Below are 9,362 nucleotides of genomic sequence, written 5' to 3' on the forward strand. Positions count from 1 at the left end.
AAAATTTTCCAAGCCAGGCTTCAGCAATACGTGAACAGTGAACTTACAGATGTTCAAGCTGGTTTTAGAAAAGTCAGAGAAACTAGAGATCAAATTGCCAACATCTGCTGGATCATCAAAAAGCAAGAGAGTTCCAGAAAAACATCTACTTCTGCTTTATTGACTATGTCAAAGCCTTTGACTGTGTGGATCACAATAAACTGTGAAAAATTCTCAAGAGATGGGAATACCAGATCACCTGACCTGCCTCTTGAGAAACCGGTATGCAGGTCAGGAAGCAACAGTCAGAACTGGACATGGAACAACAGACTGGTTCCAAATAGGAAAAGGAGTACCTCAAAGCTGTGTATTGTCACCCTGCTTATTTAACTTCTATGCAGAGTACATCATGAGAAACATTGGGCTGGATGAACCACAAGCTGGAATCAAGATTACTGGGAGAAATATCAATAACCTCAGATATGCAGATGACACCACCCTTATGGCAGAAAGTGAAGAAGACCTAAAGAGCCTCTTGATGAAAGTGAAAGAGGAGAATGAAAAAGTTGACTTAAAACTCAACATTCAGAAAACTAAGATCATGGCATCTGGTCCCATCACTTCATGGGAAATAGGGAAACGGTGGAAACGGTGACAAACTTTATGTTTCTGGGCTCCAAAATCACTGCAGATGGTAATTGCAGTCATGAAATTAAAAGAGGCTTACTCCTTGGAAGGAAAGTTATGACCAACCTAGACAGCATATTAAAAAGCAGAGACATTACTTTACCAACAAACGTCCATCTAGTCAAGGTTATGGTTTTTCCCGTGGTCATGTATGGATGTGAGAGTTGGACTATAAAGAAAGCTGAGCATCGAAGAATTGATTCTTTTTAACTGTGGTGTTGGAGAAGACTCTTGAGAGTCCCTTGGACTGCAAGGAGATCCAATCAGTCCATCATAAAGGAGATCAGTCCTGGGTGTTCAGTGAAAGGACTGATGAGAAAGTTGAAACTCCAATATTTGGCCACCTGATGCAAAGAGCTGATTCATTAGAAAAGACCCTGATGCTGGGAAAGATTGAGGGCGGGAGGAGATGGAGATGTCAGAGGATGAGATGGTTGGTTGGCATCACTGACTCAGCGGACATGAGTGGGTAAACTCCTGGCATTGGTGATGGACAGGGAGGCCTGGTGTACTGCTGTCCATGGGGTCACAAAGAGTCAGACACAACTGAGCGACTGGACTGAACTGAACTGTCTGCCATTCCTAAAAGAATTTGCTTGCAGGGATTTTAGCAAGATGTCTTTTCCCATCTCTTCCTAGCTCTCTCATTTCAGTTTTTACAACACCCTGCCTCTACATTCTCAGATTATTAAACAATAATACTTTGTATGGAGGTACAATTCACATTTTTTTGCATCCATAAATATTATTCCTTTTATTTGTGTTCTCTTCTGACTTTTTCTTTGGCCACAATGAGAATCCTTCAAAGCTCAACCCCAAGTATCTTTTCCCTGAGAGAACAATCCCTGGACCCACAGCTTATTTTATGTTAAATTCCGAACCCCTTCTCTTAGCGTCTATAATGCTCTATACAATCCTCAGTATTAACACCTCATAGACTTTACTGCCATATGTATGTATGTATGTTTTTATGTGTGTCTCTCCTGATAAAATATCAGCTCCTCAAAGGTAGGGACAATGTCTAACTCATGTTTGTTGCTTTCATGCAGTTCCTGGAACAGGATAAGTCTTTCAAGGGTACATGATGAACTGAGTTGGATAAAGTAATGTCAATGCAGTGCCACTTATGCCATCCCATCTGCATCATTACAAATTGTCTATTTATCTAAATTTTTACCTTTGGCTCTTGTAACCGATGATTGGGTACAGGAGGAAAAATTTTAAAATAGTAATAACTAAATTCAAATTTAGTAATATCTTCTGCTCTGGGCTTTATTTTCCTTTTAAAGTCCATTGTCATATGCTGGCTCTCTTAACCTGGAAGATTAAATGAATGATGCCAGGATGGCTGTTCTCTCAACATCAGGAAGAGACTGAAATCTAGTGGTTGTGCCAAGGACTTGGAGTGAGAAGGCTGGTTCACTATTTCCAGCTTTGACTTCAACTTCCTCAGTGTCCTTGAGCAGTTTCCTTAACCTCTCCACACGCTTGCATTTCCTGTACTATAAAAGGTGCCTATGAGTCGTCCACACAAGACTCATGGGGATCCTTATTGGAAAGGCAGTACAGAAGTGTCCTTATTCACATCTCTCTGAGAGGGAGGAACCTGGATAACAGCAAAAAGTAAGGCACCCTCCCAAGAGATTAAAATCAAGAAGCAGAGAAAACCTGAAATTAAGTTGGGTGATGAACTGTAAAGCCTATTCTGTTTTTTTAATACTGTGGATAAATTTACTGCCACAAACCAATGTAGATCAGTTCAAAACAAGTAGGCTTTATTTTCCAGTGATTTAAGGCAGGTCAGCCTGTGTGGCCACCCTACAAGCTAACAAAATATGTTTTTGTACAGCAGCATGTATCCTACTTTTATGTTTTTACAGTCATGTACAGTAACCTTGCTTAAAAATTATTTTCCCCAAAAATGACAAGTGGTTGAAATTACTCCTCTTTAATTATAGGCTTTTAGCTGCACAACTGAATGCATAAAATCTACTTTGACAAGAGAAAGAGCAAGACCAAAATGACAAGGATTTCTAATAGGAACATTTAGGAAATTTCTTAAAAGTTATTTTAATGACATAAGTGGTAAATCGAAGAAAGTATCCCATATGACTTCTTATATAAACATTATAAACTATATTTTTGCAACTTTGAAGGTTTGCTATTGCTATCAAAGAAGAAAACAAGAGTTCTCAGGACAAGCCACAGTTTGTCAGAAACTATAAAGATTGTCATAGAAAGCCTAAATCATGCATTTTCTACACTCTGATTCAGGTACAAGTTCAGGGTACCTTTAACATCATAGCAAAGTGACATAAGAGTTAAATACTTGCATATTGCTTATAAATATCCCACAGATTAAGAGAAGCTAGTCATGTCAGGTAGTCTTTTTTTAAATGTTGTTAATAAAGGCTTTTTGTTGTTTTTTTTTTTTTTAAGATAGAAAAGACTTTCTTAACTTTAGTTAGAAATTCGAATCCAACTCTTCACCTACACATTCAGGCTCTCTCTTTAGCCCTGTGTCTTTCTATACACTGTTGCCAGAGTTAACTTTTGAAAATACAAATGATAAAATCCACTTGGTGGTGAAACAGCTTTGATAGTTATTCATAGTTTGAAGAAAACTATACATTTAGTTTAATAACTGAATCTTTTTTTTTAAACCTTTTGTAACCTGCTCCTAATCTGACACCCTTGTTTTATCTTCCAAGGAAGTCCCTTTCTCTACCAGTGAACATTTTTACCACTGTGATCTTATTTCATGATCCAAATCAAAGCCGGTATTTCCATCCTCCTAGGCGTTTCCTTTCTCCAGTAGCACATTGTTTACTTCCTATTACAGTTTAATTCCTATTACTTATCATCCTATCTTTATGAGAAATACTCCTAAAGTCTTGTGAGTATAATGTTTATAACACAAAATACTCACAATTCATTGAAAGTAATAATTCAATCTACTTGGAGAAGATTATGTCTGTAAAATCCAGTATTTTAAATTGCTGACATAAGACTCCATGGTGGAGTATAATACTTAATTCAGTCACTGATTCAGTCATTCCTTACTGAGCAATGATTGAATTTGTGCTTGGTCCCTCTGTCATGTCTGACTCTTTATGACTCCATGCTCTATAGCCTGCCAGACTCCTCTGTCCATGAGATTTCCCAGGCAAGAGTACTGGAGTGGGTTGTCATTTCCTCCTCCAGGAGATCTTCCCAACCCAGGGATCAAACCCTTGTCTCCTATCTCCTGCATCACAGGCTGATTCTTTACCACTGAGCAATCAGGAAAGCCCAATGATTGGATAGTTAGGAGTTTTAAGACAAACTTCATAACATGATAGTTATAAAATCAAAGATAGCTAGCGATAATGAAATTAAATTGTCCCACATTAGCAAAATTTTTTAAAATGAGAATACTCATTTCTGATGAGACTGATGTGGTTAAACAAATATTCTCATGCACTATTTTGAGAGTATAAATTAATATAATATTTGTTGGAATTATATTTTGTTACATTACTAAAAGCCTTAAAATATCAATTTATTTTGGGGTGATAATTCTACACAAACTAATTCATAGTTATGCAATCATCTGAAATAGAATTTTAAAATTTACTCCACAAAATATGCTGATGTACAAACACACATCCTAAAACTCTGGGAATAAATTAAATGCCCCATAATAGGAAAAAAAATTATACAGCTTTAAATTAGAATATATATAGCAAATTATTTACTCTCCCATTTTAGCAATGAGGATACAGAGACTTATTCTAATTTCAATGAATACTTACTGAGCATCCCTATTTGACAGAATGTTCATGGTATTCTGGCACAGCATTTAACCAAAAGATGAAAATCTGTTTCCTCAAGTAAATCATTTTATCATGAGAAAAGACTGACAGTACACAGGATAAAGTATGTACACTATGCCATGCATTTTATTATGCAATTTCATACTCTATTTTACATATACTCAGAACAACACTGGAAAGTATAAACTGAGGCTTAGAGAGGATAAATAATTTGTTCCAAATCACACAGCCAAGAGGTAGCAGGGCTAGCCTTCAAACTTCCATTTATCTAATTCTAAAGCCAACAATTTTTTACCAGTCAGATCTGTGAATTTTAAGGCATTTTTCAGTTCTAGCCTTGGTAAACCTCACCTTGGAATATGAATCCAGTCCAAGGTTGCTACGGGACTGATTGTTTTAATTAATGATTTTTGGAGAACTGACTGGAAGGGTTGTTCATTTTATCTTATTAATTATGTTTTTCAAGGTGCAAAATAGACCTTAAGGCCCTTAGCCCGGGGATAGATATGCCAGCCATTGGAAAGGTGGCCTTGGAATTAAATAAAACAGTTCTCTAGTACGGCTGTAGAGTTGCAACTTAATGAGAACATTTATATAAGCTTTTGGAGTGAACTCAGTGCTCACTGGAAATCTACTGTATTCAGTTTTCGCTTTTAATACACACTAATAACTGACAGTCCCCCTAGGAGAGCTTGAGAATTTGGCATAAAATAAATCATATGGAATTAGTGTCTCTGGATTCATTCCTGATTGTCACAGTTAACAAATTATTGATCCTAAGAATTGTTTATTAAAGGCAAAGTTGGCAGAAAAGTGTAAAAATATGCCATCATTCAAAATTTAATGATGTAAACAGCTAGATTTACTCCAGTCTCACTAGGCTAACTTGCCAGTTTATGACCTGCACCAATCATAATAAGCAAAGCTGACCTCATGCCAAGATGTTGGAGAATAAAGTCAAGTTCTATTAAAAGGTTTACATTCTATAATTTTGTATTAGGTTGCTCTACTCTTTCCCCATGTAAACAAATGAATTTTTTCACATATGAGGTATATTAAATTCAAGGACTGAATTAGATAAGCCCTCAGCTCAGACTGTACAATGTTTATGTTCTGAGTATAACCAGTTAAAACCTTGAGTGCTCTTTTGAAAGGTGATGATTAAGTTTTTTTTGAAAAATGTCACTGAGAACAATACAGTTTAATATTTTGGCATTACCTTTTCAAAGTACACAGGAGAAATCCTCACTTCAAATTCACTAGCCTGATTACAGACACATATAAAGAAAAGAACTCATCACTAATAATTGTCCTTTGTTGTTGTTTAGTCGCTAAGTCATGTCCGACTCTTTGCACCCTTTATTCACTTTATTAACTTTCAAATTTTGATAGAAATCATCCTATAAGAAATATAAAGAGAGGATATTAGCTTCTTTAAATTGTTTTTCCTAGTAATAATTTTAATATCCTCATCTACAATGCCATCAGTTCAGTTCAGTTCAGTTCGGTTCAGTCACTCAGTCGTGACCGACTCTTTATACTAATGATCAAAATATTTATTTCTATAATGAAAGACAGCCCTTCCCAGAATAAATTAAATGCCTAAGAAACAATGCCTAGGTACACTTAAGGCTGCTTGTTGAATACAGAATGCCAGCAAATGAGACTGAAAGCACTTGAGAAGTGTTTTATCCCTTTAGGGTAAAAGCTTACAGAATGATCTTTGATCCACAGTAGAGTAGTACAACAGTTTGATTTTAAGAATTCTTCTGTATTCCAGGTAGGGCTTCATGTCATCATACTGCAGTGGGTAAAGGCCGACAAGTTTTAACATGCAGTATTTTAATTAGGAATCATTAGTTTCAAAATGGGTAAAATACTTCTTTCTCTACTTTTATTATATCTACATATTTCCTTTCCAAAACAAGTTGGCAAGAGTTGAAATTTTTTCATCATCTGTTTCAAAAAGAAACAGGTTATATATGGTTACTGACCTCAACTCAAATTTCAAAATGCAGTGCAAAGGATAATGCTTAATTATTAGTATCAGAATAGCTCCTAAACTCAACCAAGAAAAGTTGTGTTTTTCTTAGTTTCACTCATGTGACCAGAAAATATTTACAACTTGATTCATTTCAATTCAGTTCAACAAATATTTATTGAACAACAAGGACATGCCAACCATTGTGCTAACCACTGAAGTGTGAAAGCACAAAGATGAATCTATTACCTCAGCCATTAAAATATGACTAGCAGTGGGAACGAATTGAAGGTTAAAAACAGCTTAGATTTCTCTGTGATGTCTTATTATCATAAGAAAAATAGGTCTCTTAGAATTTTTTTGTTTTAAAATGTATGAGAGAAAAAATTTTTAAATAAATCTCCCAAATGGAATGATTAATCATGCATTTAGAAACTGTTTATTTGTCCAAATAAGCCAAAAGTAGAGAATAAAAATGAAAAACAGTGGAAAAACATTCATGGTACTAAGCTATTATTGTTACTCAAACTGGAATATAAAATTTCAAAAATTTATTTTAGGTTAAAAATCACATATAAATATTAAACCTGTAATTTGAATAGCATTTTTCTAAATATTCTATGAATAAATAAGTTCTATATGTTAGCAAACTGAATAGAAATTTTTCTCAGTGTGAACATTTGGGGGGTTAGAGGAGAGTGAAAAAGTTGGCTTAAAGCTCAACATTCAGAAAACTAAGATCATGGCATTTGGTCCCATCAATTCATGGGAAATAGATGGAGAAACAGTGGAAACAGTTTTTTTGGGCTCCAAAATCTTTGCGGATGCTGATTGCAGTCATGAAATTAAAAGACGCTTACTCCTTGGAAGGAAAGTTATGACCAACCTAGATGGTATATTAAAAAGCAGAGACACTACTTTGCCAACTAAGGTCCGTCTAGTCAAGGCTATGGTTTTTCCCGTGGTCATATATGGATGTGAGAGTTGGACTGTGAAGAAAGCTGATCGCCAAAGAATAGATGCTTTTGAACTGTGGTGCTGGAGAAGACTCTTGAGAGTCCCTTGGACTGCAGGGAGATCCAACCAGTCCATTCTGAAGGAGATCAGTCCTGGGTATTCATTGGAAGGACTGATGCTAAAGCTGAAACTCCAATACTTTGGCCACCTCATGCGACGAGTTGACTCACTGGAAAAGACTCTGATGCTGGGAGGGATTGGAGGCAGGAGGAGAAGGGGACAACAGAGAATGAGATGGCTGGATGGCATCACCAACTTGATGGACATGAGTTTGAGTGAACTCCGGGAGTTGGTGATGGACAGGGAGGCCTGGCATGCTGTGATTCATGGGGTCACAAAGAGTCGGACACGACTGAGTGACTGAACTGAACTGATATGGAACATTAAACATCCTGATGAAGGCTTAATGACGGGCGTGTGGAGCCACGGAGGCAGTGCCTGGGAGTTGGAGTAGGAGTAGTGGTGACCAGCTGCAGGCATCCTTGCTGTGTCCTCCTGGGGAGGAAAGGGTTGTTTGGAGCCAGCGGTTTCCAACTTCCCGGGGGCCACTTGGAGTTTGGTGAAAGCTGGGAAGAATGTGCTTAAACGGAAACCTGGGAAGAAGGAGCCCTTTACCTGAAAAATGTTCACTTTGTCTCCGTTGTGAATTCTTTTGTTGAGAAAGAGAATTACCATTTGTCACTATTTTAACGAAAGGAGAGGTGGACCTACTCATGATTTAGAACCAAAGAATGCAGAGCCTGAAAAGAATGAAAGTTGGGAGTGGGTTCCTTGGAAAGTATTTCCTCCCCTGGACCAGCTTGTCTGGGCACTACGTTGTTTAAAGGAACAAGGCTATGATCTTTTTAAAGAAGATTTGGATCATCTGGTAAGATATAATGGAAGTCACCTAGAGGTGAACAAGGAGACTCACTGAGTTTTTGGGTTTGTTTTTCTTTAGTGAATTGGCCAAAAAATTCACTTGTTTTTTTTGTATGATGACTATAGTAGTGCTTAGTTGTCTCTAACTTCATTGGAAACAATTCTGTAAGATTGTAGTGTGACACCTGTCACAGCAACGTGCATTTTTTAAAAGAAACTTATCAAAATTGGTGAATTTGGGGGTAGCCATTGGCTCAGAGGGTAAAGTGTCTGCCTGCAATGCAGGAGAGCTGGGTTCGATCCCTGGGCTGGGAAGATCCCCTGAAGAAGGAAATGCAACCCACTCCAGTATTCTTGCCTGGAGAATTCCATGGATTGAGGAGCCTGGTAGGCTACAGTCCACTGGGTCACAAAGAGTCGGACATGACTGAGCAACTTCACTTTCACTTTCTTTATTTTAATATTGAAGATGGAAGGAAAAAAGCAACAATTTTGGCATGTTATGCTTGATTATGTCAAGAAAGGTAAAAACGCAACTGATACAAAAAAAATAAAATTTGTACAAAGTATAGAGAAGGTGCTGTGACTGAGCGAATGTGTCAAAAGTGGTTTGCACGTGTCAAAAGTCTCATGCTGGAGATTTCTCTCTGTATGAAGCTCCACAGTCAGGTAGACCAGTTTAAGTGGATAGCAATCAAATCAAGACATTAACTGAGAGAAATCAACATTATACCATACGAGAGATAGCCGACATTCTCAGAATATCCAAATCAAGCGTTGAAAATCATTTGCACCAGCATGGTTATGTTAATCACTTTGATGTTTGGGGTTGACTTAAGTTAGGCCAAAAGAACTTTCTTGATCATATTTCCACATGAGATTCTCTACTGAAATGTAATGAAAGTGTTCCATTTTTAAAACAAATTGTGACAGGCAATGAGAAATGGATACTGTTCAATAATGTGGAATAGAAGAGATCATGGGACAAGAGAAATGAACCACCGTCAGCCACACCAAAGGCC

The 9,362-nt window shown here is 37.1% G+C and overlaps 1 pseudogene; it reads left to right on the plus strand.

The window, feature by feature from the left end:
* Positions 1 to 1,861: 1,861 nt before the first annotated feature.
* LOC129560000 (nucleotide triphosphate diphosphatase NUDT15 pseudogene) lies at positions 1,862 to 8,395 on the plus strand (annotated as a pseudogene).
* The last annotated feature ends 967 nt before the right edge of the window (positions 8,396 to 9,362 follow it).

Source organism: Moschus berezovskii, chromosome 16, assembly GCF_049115385.1.
Source record: "Moschus berezovskii isolate FMDL1 chromosome 16, NW_MosBer_1.0, whole genome shotgun sequence".
Classification (NCBI taxonomy): domain Eukaryota; kingdom Metazoa; phylum Chordata; class Mammalia; order Artiodactyla; family Moschidae; genus Moschus; species Moschus berezovskii.